The sequence below is a fragment of the Apium graveolens genome, chromosome 2 (assembly GCF_009905375.1).
Source record: "Apium graveolens cultivar Ventura chromosome 2, ASM990537v1, whole genome shotgun sequence".
In the NCBI taxonomy this organism is placed as follows: Eukaryota; Viridiplantae; Streptophyta; class Magnoliopsida; order Apiales; family Apiaceae; genus Apium; species Apium graveolens.
This window is the reverse complement of record NC_133648.1, coordinates 74,709,369-74,721,223: the sequence shown is the minus strand read 5'-3', so window position 1 is coordinate 74,721,223 and position 11,855 is coordinate 74,709,369. Positions and strand designations below refer to the sequence as shown.

Genomic DNA, 11,855 nt, shown 5'->3' with positions numbered 1-11,855 from the left:
AGGAATAGAAAGATAGAACGTTGAGAGGTTGAGTGCTTCGGTATATCAGGTATTAGTGTAATTCGCGTCGTGGTTCGAGATTCTTATATTACGATATAATTTCAGATAGCAGCGATGGCCGACTCTTTTATCCCCGTATCAGTTGATCACTCAGAGCCTTCAGTTGGAGTGCCATCTTCAGATCCACATCCTGTTGTTCCACCAGTATTGGCTATATTACCTCCACCTGTGTTGCAGCCCGTACCATTGCAGGCTATTCCACCTCCAGGCATGAGGCCACCTGTCAGAGGACCCCCACCTGCTGATTCAGGTTTTACCGATCATTCAGTCACAGGAGTACCTTTCCAGTTCTCTTCCTATCCTGTCCCATATCATCAGTTTGAGGCTTGCCTTATGGAGCAGTGATTCCTACAGGGTCAGATTCAGGAGTTATTGCATATCATGCTTACCAGAGAGATGGGGAGTGGTGAGAGGCGACTTAGGGAGAGGCTCCAGGCGTTTCGTAGAGCAGCTGCTGTGAGGATTGCTGAGGCTACACATGAGGACATCACTCCTGATTTCTTAGTGGAGTGGGCTAAGTTGGTTCTAGAGGAGCTTGAGGAGATTGGAGGTCCAGATTTGCCATGAGCCAGAGATTTAGAGATGGAGATGCTGAGCAGTGTTGTGATGGTTATGTAGTATGTACAGTAGTGTGTAGTGTGTACCAGTAGACTTTTGAGTTGTATTTATAGACTAGCTATGTTGACTAGTGAGTAGGTTGTTGTACCCTTTTTACTTTTACTTCCGAAGCGTCTTTACGCTTGTACTACCTAAAACTTTTGATATATATATATATCAGTACCTTTTTCCTTTCCAGCACTGTCATTTACTTTATTGCACCTGTTTTACCTTACCTTATTTATTGCACCAGTTATACCCCTGTGATACCATGTACCCTGTTTTCCATGACTGTTTATATTCTGTAAAGAAGTATGCAATTTACTTAGTTACAACTGTTTTCAAAAAGAGATACCTCTGTTTTACAAAAAATTTCTTTTATACAAAGATTTGATTCAAAAGCTGAATAAGTTGTTTGATTCTTTACAGAAAATGCCTCCCAGAAGAAATACCCGCACCAACACCCCGAATGAAGAAACCAACTACAATAACAACCAAGATGATACAAACCCAAATGTGAACCCAGGACCCATAGACCCAGCAATAGCCCAGATTCTTCAAATCTTGGCCCAACAAACAGTTCACCTGGCACAACAACAACAAAGACAGACCAACCCCCATGTAACTTTTAAAACTTTTCAGGCAATAAACCCACCAGAATTCAAGGGTTCTTTAGAGCCAATTGAAGCAAATGTTTGGTTAAAGGAAATAGAGAAGGCATTTGCCTTAATGAAAGTAAAGGAAGAACAGAAGGTTGAGTTTGCAAGTTACTATCTGAAGAATGAGGCCACCTATTGGTGGGAGATGGTAAAGACATTGGAAGGTACAGATGTTATTACTTGGAAAAAGGTTTAAGGAATTGTTTTTAGAAAAGTATTTTCCTCAGTTTGTTCAGGATCAAATGGAGCTGAAGTTTTTAGAATTAAAGCAAGGGAACATGTCGGTAACAGATTATGAGGGTAAATTTGAGGAATTGTCAAGGTATGTACCGTCGTATGTGGATACTGACAGAAAGAAGGCTAAAAGATTCCAGCAAGGTTTGAAACCCTGGATCAGAGGGAAGGTAGCCATTTTTGAATTGGATACTTATGCAGGAGTAGTACAAAAGGCTATGATCGCAGAGACAGAGAGTGAGATGTTTCAGAAGGAAAAGGAAAGCAAGAAAAGGAAAGTTGAGGGAAGTGAGGGTCAGCCACAAACAGGGAAGTTTCCAAATTTTAAGAAGGGTAAATTTCAGCCAGGAAGAAATTTTAATTTCAGGAGACAGAATGCAGGAGACGGAGGCCAGAGCAACCGTCCAGTTAATACAAATCAGTCAAGTCAGTTGAGACTAACTTTTCCGGATTGTCAAGTATGTGGGAAGAAGCATGAAGGAGTTTGTAATAAGTTGAATGTGGTATGTTTCAAATGCAATCAGAAAGGGCACTATTCGAGGGAGTGCCGAAATCAGCCAGCAAGAGAGCCAGCAAATAAGGATCAGCCCATCCGGAATCCAGTAGTGAAGGTTCCAGCCATTGGATTTACATTCTTTAAATGTGGGAAGCCAGGACATATGGCCAGGGATTACAAGACACCAGCCCCAGTCAGTAATACATTGAGGATTATGGGATCTACCCCAACAATGAATGAGACTCCAAGGGCTAGAGTTTTTGACATGTCGATGAAGGATGCGATCCAGGATACGGATGTCGTGGCAGGTACGCTTAATGTGAATTCTTTATGTGCCAAAGTATTAATAGATTCGGGAGCAACTCGATCGTTTATTTCAGAAGATTTTGTTAGTAAGTTAAATTGTTCAGTTGAGTGTTTAAATGAAATAATGACTGTGGAATTAGCAAACCAAGAACATGTAACTGTTAATCAAGTTTGTGGGAATTGTGAGATTGAGATCTCTGGTAGTAAATTTTGTGTAGATTTGATACCATTTAAGTTAGGAGAATTTGATGTTATATTAGGGATGGATTGGTTATTTAAGCATGATGCTCAAATAGATTGTCGAAATAAGAAAGTAATGGTGAAAATGTTAGACGAAAGAATAGTAATGTTCAAAGGTCAGAAACAAGTAAAGAAGTTCTTAACGATGATTCAAACCAAGAAGTTACTATGACAAGGATGTGAGCATTTCATGGCATATGTGATCGACAAAAGTCAGGAGCCAGCAAAACTTGAAAATATTCCAGTTGTAAATGAATTTCCAGACGTATTTCCCGACGAGTTACCAGGACTTCCTCCAGATAGAGAAATTGAATTTGCGATCGACTTAGCACCTGGAATAGAACCAGTATCCAAGGCCCCGTATAGAATGGCGCCCGTCAAAATGAAAGAATTAGCGAAGCAATTGCAAGAGCTGTTAGAAAAAGGGAGTAATCAGACCCAGTGTGTCCCTGTGGGGAGCCCCGGTATTATTTATCAAGAAGAAAGATGGAAGCATGAGACTGTGTATTGACTATAGGGAGCTCAACAAGCTGAAAATCAAGAACAAGTATCCGTTACCCGGAATTGATGATCTGTTCGACCAGTTGAAGGGAGCCAAGTATTTCTCCAAGATCGATTTAAGATCGGGATATCATCAACTGAAGATCAAGCCAGAAGATATACCAAAGACAGCTTTTTGAACAAGGTATGGACATTATGAATTTCTAGTAATGTCTTTTGGATTGACCAACGCCCCGGCAGCATTTATGGACCTGATGAACAGAATTTTCAAGGAATACTTGGACAAGTTTATTATTGTGTTTATAGACGATATTTTGATCTATTCAAAGACAGAAGAGGATCATGTGGAACATTTAAGGACAACTTTGGAGATTTTAAGGAAAAAGAAGTTATATGCTAAATTCTCGAAGTGTGAGTTTTAGCTACAGGAAGTTCAATTCTTAGGACACATAGTCAGTAACGAAGGGATCAAAGTGGACCCGGCAAAGATCGAGGCAATTACGAATTGGGAGAGACCGAGAACACCCACTGAGGTAAGAAGTTTCTTTGGATTGGCGGGATATTATCGACGATTCGTTCAGAATTTCTCAAGGATTGTAACACCATTGACAAAGCTTACACGAAAGAATGAAAAGTTTATATGGAACGACAAGTGCGAAGAAAGTTTTCAGGATTTGAAGCAGAGATTAATCACGACACCTGTTTTGTCACTTCCAGACGATCAAGGGAATTTCGTAATTTATAGCGATGCTTCTCACAAAGGACTAGGATGTGTTCTAATGCAGCACGAAAAGGTGACTGCGTATGCGTCAAGGCAATTAAAACCACACGAACAGAAGTATCCTACTCATGATTTGGAGCTAGCAACCATAGTTTTCACTTTGAAGATTTGGAGACATTATTTGTATGGAGAAAAGTGCGAGATTTTCACGGATCACAAAAGCTTAAAGTATATATTCACACAGAAGGAACTTAATATGAGACAAAGGAGATGGTTAGAGTTGATCAAAGACTATGATTGCTCGATTAATTATCATCCCGGTAAAGCGAACGTAGTAGCAGACGCATTGAGTTGGAAAGAAAGGTTGAATGTGTTATCAGTACCTGAAGACATATATAAGGAATTTCAGAAATTGGAATTGGAGATTAAAGTTTGCAAGCCTGAGGAAGCGAAAGTATACAGTATGACTTTCCAACCAGAATTATTTGAGAAAATAAACAAATGTCAGGAAGATGTAATGGATCAAGATATAAATCGTTTGGTAGGTGAAGAATTATGCACGCAAAAGGATGATCAAGGTATTCTGAGGTTTTCATCTAGAATTTGGATTCCACCAGTGACGGAGCTGAAAAATGAAATTTTATAGGAGGCACATATTTCAAGGTATTCCATCTATCCAGGGAGTACCAAAATGTACAGAGATTTAAAGAAAAATTATTGGTGGCCAGACATGAAGAGGGACATCGCGGAATGGATTAGCAAATGTTATACCTGTCAGAGAGTTAAAGCAGAGCATCAGAGACCAAGTGGATTGTTACAGCCATTAGAGATTCCAGAGTGGAAATGGGAACATATTGCCATGGATTTCATAGTTGGATTACCAAGGACAAGGGCTAATCATGATGCCATTTGGGTTATAGTAGATAGACTTACCAAGTCAGCTCATTTTCTGCCTATAAATGAAAGATTTTCGCTCGACAAGTTGGTCCATATGTACCTGAAGGAAATTGTAGTTCCTCATGCAGTTCCTGTGTCTATTATATCTGATCGAGATCCAAGGTTTAATTCAAGATTTTGGAAGAGTTTTCAAGAATGTTTGGGAACAAGACTGAATATGAGTACGGCCTATCACCCCCAGACGGATGGCCAAAGTGAAAGAACGATCCAGACAATCGAGGACATGTTACGTGTTTGTGCTATTGGTTTCAAAGGAAGTTGGGACGAACATTTACCTCTGGTAGAGTTTGCTTACAATAATAGTTATCATACCAGCATTGGGATGCCACCCTATGAAGCCCTTTATGGACGCAAATGTAGATCTCCAATATATTGGGACAAAGTAGGAGAACGCAAGATACTTGGACCTGAACTGGTACAACAGACAAAAGAAATTGTTGAAATTATCCAGAAGAGATTGATAGCCGCACAAGATCGTCAGAGGAAATATGCAGATCAGTCAAGGAAAGACATGGAATTTGAAGAAGGAAGCTTGATATTACTGAAAGTATCACCATGGAAAGGACTAACGAGGTTTGGAAAGAAAGGAAAGCTAAGCCCGAGATATGTCGGACCTTTTGAGATTTTAAAGCGCGTTGGCAAAGTAGCTTATGAGTTGGCGTTACCACCGCACATGGAGCACATTCACAATATCTTTCACGTATCAATGATTAAGAAATACAATCCAGAATCCGGGCATGTAATAGAATATGAGCCAATAGAGCTTCAGGTAGATTTGTCTTATGTAGAGAGTCCGATAGAGATTCTAGATGAGAGAGAGAAAGTATTGAGAAATAAAGTGGTAAAGTTAGTAAGAATATTATGGAGAAACCCAAAGGTTGAAGAGTCAACCTGGGAGTTAGAAAGTGATATGAGAGAAAAGTACCCTCATTTGTTTTCGTAGAAGATTCTAAGGACAGAATCCTTTTAAGGGGGGAAGGATGTAATATCCGGGATATATCGTGTAATTATTTTTCTATTAAATAATTATTGTATGTGTTCAGTATCTATTCTGTGAGTTAATTGTTAAATGTTATCTGTATTTGGATATTCAAAAATATTATTAATTGAGTATTTTAATTTTTATATGTCCAAAATAAAACATAGATAATTGTCATATCTTCCTAATTATTTTTATGTTGATTTATGGATTTATAAGGATCATATGAAATTTATAAAATCTTTTTCCGAGTATTTAAAATCTATTTTACAAAAACGGGAACCAATCGACGTCATCCGTTGTTAGGCTTTTGGAACCCGAAACTCTTCCGAGAACTCCTTCCTAACCTAATTATAATATTCCGAGCATATTCCATGTTTCGACTATTTCGATCCGGCGTACGGTTTGTTCTGCGCGGGTCCCGGCGCAATATTTTCGATACAATATTTGTTTCGGTAAATCAATAAAACCCGTATTTTCGATAAACGGGAGCTTTTTATTAAACTACCCCAATTATCACTTCATAGTACGTGTAACCAGGCGCTGAGACCAAGACCGCAGTACAAATTGTACTAATTTGGATAATTATCCCGAAAATCGATACCGTTTGGATCAGTTTTTACAAATAAACGTAACATTTTATATCCGGAATGATCCAACGGGATACTAATTTTCCGTAAATATAAATAGCCTTTTACCGTATTTTATTTCGTATCAAAATCATTTGCAGAAAGATAAATATATAATTTTACAGAGAAAAATCATATATTCATAAACTGTTCCAAGAATCAAATCAACTTTTGAAGGTGTTATTGATCTTTGTTTGAAAAGCTCGAGTACTAGATTTGAAGGTCTTGAAAAGCTCTATCAGAATCTGTAATCCATATACCTGCAAAATCAAAGGTTTATTTTCTGAAAATTTATTTATTTTCGAATTTATTTTATTAAAAATATGAATTTTTGTTCGGATGATTATTTGTATGATTTGATGATTGCATGTTGTAGAGCTTGTTTTCCTGATGATTTTCATATGTCATACGTCTGATTTGGAGTTCAATAACATGCTCAAAAGTTGGTTTAATTTTCGAATTCCAAAATTAGGGTTTATAACCCGTATGAATGTTTTCAATTGAAATTTGGGGGTTTTTGATTCAGGGGTTATTAGCTGTTGATTTATAGTGGGTTGTGTTCCTGAAATTTGCAATCGATTGATATATAGCTCGTTTACAGTGGATGCTTGAATCGAAGGGAGTTGTGTTTTAAAGATTTACGATGTTCGCCCGAAACCGGCGATGTTCTTGGCCAATTTCCGGCCAGAACACGGATGATTAGAATGTTTTGATTGCATGAACAAGTTCCCGGTGTTGTGTAGTTTTGATCTGGAGGTGTTGGTGGGGTGAGGTCGCCGGGATCGTCTTCTCCGGCCACCCCTGATTTTCCGGCGACTGGAACTGCAAAATTGCAGTTTAGTCCCTGTAGTTTTGAAGATGGTGAAGTTTAGTCCCTGTAGTTTGCAAAGTTTTCAAAAATAGGATTCCTTTTTATAAAATGTTTAAAAATCATATTTCCTATTTATTTTTATTATAAAAAAATTCATTTTTAATTTCTGAAAATTATTATTTTAATTCCGAAAATTATTTTTAATTCCAAAATAAATCTAAATTAATTAGTTAATTAATTTTAGTTGATTTTTAATTAATTAATTGATCAATTAATTCGAAAATTAATTGATTAATTGATTTAATTAATTATTAATTGATTTTAATCAATTATTTAATTAGATTTAAGTATTTAAAAATGATTTAAAAATTCCGAAAAATAGTTTCGAGCTTTAAAATATTATTATAAATTACTATCAAGGCTCGATAATTATTCTAAAATTATTTCGGAGCCAGAATTGGCCAACTGAAACTTGTTATTTTAACCCGAAATTGATCCAATGACCCGTTTTAATTCCGAAAAATGTTTTAAAAATCATTTTAAATACCCGAAAGCCTATTTATAACCCGAGACTTCTTCATAAATGAATTGTCATTGATTATGTGATGTATTATGTGTTATATGTAACTTGTTGATTGACTATCGGTCTATACATTCGGTGTTTACCTGATTATTGCATAACTTTCAATCCGTTAATCGGATTTGGGTAAAACGAAGGGTAGATAGAAGTATATGTTGAATAGAATCCTATGAGTTGATGATTGATAGATGCTTATAATATGTGAGCAGAAGAGGTAAGACGTAGGAAAGGGAAACAGGTAGTTGAGGAGTAAGACGATTATGATTGGAAGCGAGTGCTGTGTAGTAAGCTAACACCAGGCAAGTGTTCTGAACTTTCTCGAGATATTGTAGTACTTGATAGTCTTGTTGATATTGCAACTGCTTTGAAGCACTGAAACCCAACCTTGATTCCAATTATTGTTCTTGAGCCATAAACCTTATTCTTTCTAGACCATTGATTGTTGTGTACCCAAACACGAATCTCAAGCATACGATACTACTCCACAATTACATGCAAACAAAATCCCAAACATTGAACTGAATTACTTGTATACTCAACCATTGTATCCTATGCATTGAAAGCCCAAATCCTTGAAACCCTGAAACATTGATTCCTTTGTTATCCAATTCTTTAATTACCCAACATCCAAGCTTTGAAAATACTTTATTGATCCTTACAAGGATTGAAACCCTTTCATTATTAAACACTCATTGTTGTTAATGATTCTGGTTATTGTTTATTATTGCTTATTCAGTTATTATGTTAGAATTGGATTGTTTTTATAAAATTGTGGACCAGATTCGTGGTCAGACCATATAATGGTCAAGTTAGGCCAATGTGTGCCTTGGATCCAGTAGTTAGAGCAATGCTGTGTGCCTTGCTCGGGGTTAGTGTGTGACTGATCAGCAGCCTAACCTTGATTTTTTCTTTAATTAAAAGTATAATATCCAATTCTAAATCATAATCCATTATTCACTTGATATCATAACCATATTCACTTGATGATCATTATTCTCAGTTTTGTCATTGTGACTTGCTGAGCTAGTTAGCTCATTTGTGCGATGTTGTTTATATTCTTTCCAGTTAAAAAGGAACCAGTTGGTAGCAAGGATCCCCAGTCCAGTGCGAGAGCTAGGGATTAAGGCTGTTAAAGCTGAACTAGTAGGCTTCTTTTGGAATAATGTAAATTTGTAAAAATTTGTAATATGTTTAATATTCAGTTTGAGTTTGGAATAGTTGGAATTTGAACGGTTTGTAATATATTAGTGTGTTTGGCTTGTGTGCATACTTTAACCTATTGCGATCCGTGATAGTTGGTAAGTAGGGTCACTGTATATATATTATTATTATTATCTTTATTATTGTTATAAGCAGGTTGTAAGCAGTGCGTGTGTGGACCCCAAACTTCTGACCCGGGTTTGTTTGGCGCCACATTAATTATAGTGGTGCAAAGTTTGTGACTAACAACTACTCAGCTATCCTGACTAACAGCAGTGTGAAAGTTGATTTTCACATTTTTCAGGACTTTCTTCGATCCAACGAGATTGGGTTTACTCTCTGATAAGTGGCATTTTATACCACTTAGAACGTCTTAAAATGGCTTAAATTGGTGTATTGAAATCAAGTATTTTGTGTATTTGATGCATTTTTCTAGTGTTTATGCATTTCAGGGTAATAGTTGCATTTCGGGGGAGGAATCATCAAGAATAAGCCTTGGCATGTGTTCACCATTGCGAGAGGAAAGGAATGGGCAGATTACGGCGAAGAAACGGAGCAAGCTTGGAATTTTTCCAGTAGGGTCCTGCGCGCCCGCGCAGCAATGCTGAGCGGCCGCGCAGCAGCCTGCGCGCCCGCGCAGAAATGCTGAGCGGCCGCTCAAGGTCGGGGAAAAAGCTGAATTATTTTAGACTTCTACTTCTGTGTGGCTTCCAACTTCTATGTAATCTGAGTTTTATGGGACTATTATATATGTAGATTTGAGACGTTTTCATAGAGAGTATTAAGGAGATTATGTTTTAGATTGTGTTTTACGCAAGAAGCGAAGGAGATAAGGAAGAAGACCGATTTAGCACACCGCAACGAAGAGGAAGCATATATTCTTGTGATTCTTGTTTCGTTGTAACGTTGGATGCTAGTTTTCTTGCTTTGACTTATTTACTCTTGTGACGTACTCTGTTTTAATATAATTAGTTTAGTTATTATTTTCTTGTGTTTGTTTATCATGATTTCATATGAACCCATGATGGCGATGAGTTCTATTATGGGCTAAACGTGATCATGGTGTTACAACGGATTTATTATGGAATTCTTTAGTTAATTGTTTAATACTTTAGTGTGTGATAATTGCATGATATCTAGTATTGGTTGTGCGTATTCGTCTTATGTGCGTCGCGAACATATAAGATAGGGTGTTAATCTCTTGTGAAGCGACGGTGGATCTTGAGATTTAGAACTTGCCATGCTAGCATAGGTTCATGTACGTTGTGCATGATTAGTGGGTAACTCTAACAGTTTTATTTGCCCTATGTAATCAAAAGGGATAACTTGTGCTTAAATCGTTGTGTTGTCAATTTCTGTAGACATATAGGAACTCAACATAATTGATGACTATTCAACTTCTATCTTAATTGTGGATGCTTGGTAGAATGGTATTAGTACAATGAAAGTTGGCTTTTATCAGTTTCGTGTTATTCGATTAATATCATCATTGTCGCATGCTAAAGGTAATAACAATGGCTATAGAAGGAAGTAATAATGAAGTTGTGATCTCATGAGTGTTTTATTATTAATAATTTAAAGTGTTAGTTAAGTGGTTAATTAAGTAGTTAATTATAGTTAATATTTGATCAACAATTTTACGTGTTATTATCTTAACATTGAGAAGTAATCATACATTGGTGAGTGAGTTTAATTAGACAATAATTTAGTCTGAGTCTCTGAGGGAACGAACTAGAAAGTATTCTATATTACTTGCGAACGCGTATACTTGCGTGAATATTAGTGCATGTTTTCGCCCTAACAAGTTTTTGGCGCCGCTGCCGAGGACTCGGCGTATTTGTTTAGTTTATGTACTTACCATCATTGGTCATTAGGACTCAGTGATTAGGACGTAGTAGTTACTTACTCTTTTCGGTTGTGTTTCAGGTACTTTAGCAAGCATTTATGCAAACTCGTTCTCGTGCTCGCAAGAGGACTTTAGATACAACTGAGGAGACAAACGAAGTTCTTGATATTCCGGAAAAGTTAGATTTTGAGGATTCGGATTCAGGCGCTAAGCGGAAAGAACCAGTAAACATGGGAGATCGTATTGTTCAAGCTGATCTAGCTCTTATGGATTTTTCTCGGCCTAAAATTGATGATATTCAGTCAAGCATCCTTCATCCGGCTATTCAAGCTAACACCTTTGAAATCAAGCCGGGCACTATTCAGATGGTGCAGAATTCTGTTTCTTTTGGAGGAGCGGCAACTGAAGACCCCAACATGCACATAAGAAATTTTGTCGAGATCTGCAGCACTTTTAAGTATAATGGCGTGACTGATGAGGCTATCAAGTTGAGACTTTTCCCATTCTCACTGAGGGATAAGGCTAAAGACTGGTTACATTCTGAACCAGCTGGGTCCATCACTACGTGGCAAGATCTTGCGCAAAAGTTTCTGGTGAAGTTTTATCCAATGGCAAAGACTGCTGCTATGAGGAGTGCTCTTACTCAGTTTGCGCAGCAACCTACAGAATCTATGTGCGAGGCTTGGGAACGCTACAAGGAAATGTTGAGAAAATGTCCACATCATGGAATGCCGGATTGGATGGTGATCACTGGTTTTTATAATGGTTTGGGGGCCCAATCTCGGCCCATGCTCGATGCAGCAGCTGGAGGAGCCTTATAGGCTAAAAGCTATACTGAGGCGTATAATCTTATATAGACAATGGCTGCAAATGAGCATCAAAACCCAACTCAGAGGATGACGTCAGGCAAGGTCACAGGTATTCTGGAAGTTGATGCAGCCACCGCTATTGCAGCCCAGCTCCAAGCGCTATCAATGAAGGTTGATTCTCTGGCTACGTATGGAGTTAATCAAATAGCTATGGTTTGTGAGCTTTGTGC

At 37.6% G+C, this 11,855-nt stretch overlaps 1 non-coding gene across 1 annotated transcript; it reads right to left on the bottom strand.

The window, feature by feature from the left end:
* Window positions 1-11,439: 11,439 nt before the first annotated feature.
* LOC141709485 (small nucleolar RNA R71) lies at window positions 11,440-11,546 on the bottom strand. The gene has a single exon (XR_012570059.1). It is a non-coding gene; the product is annotated as a small nucleolar RNA R71 (small nucleolar RNA).
* Window positions 11,547-11,855: the final 309 nt, after the last annotated feature.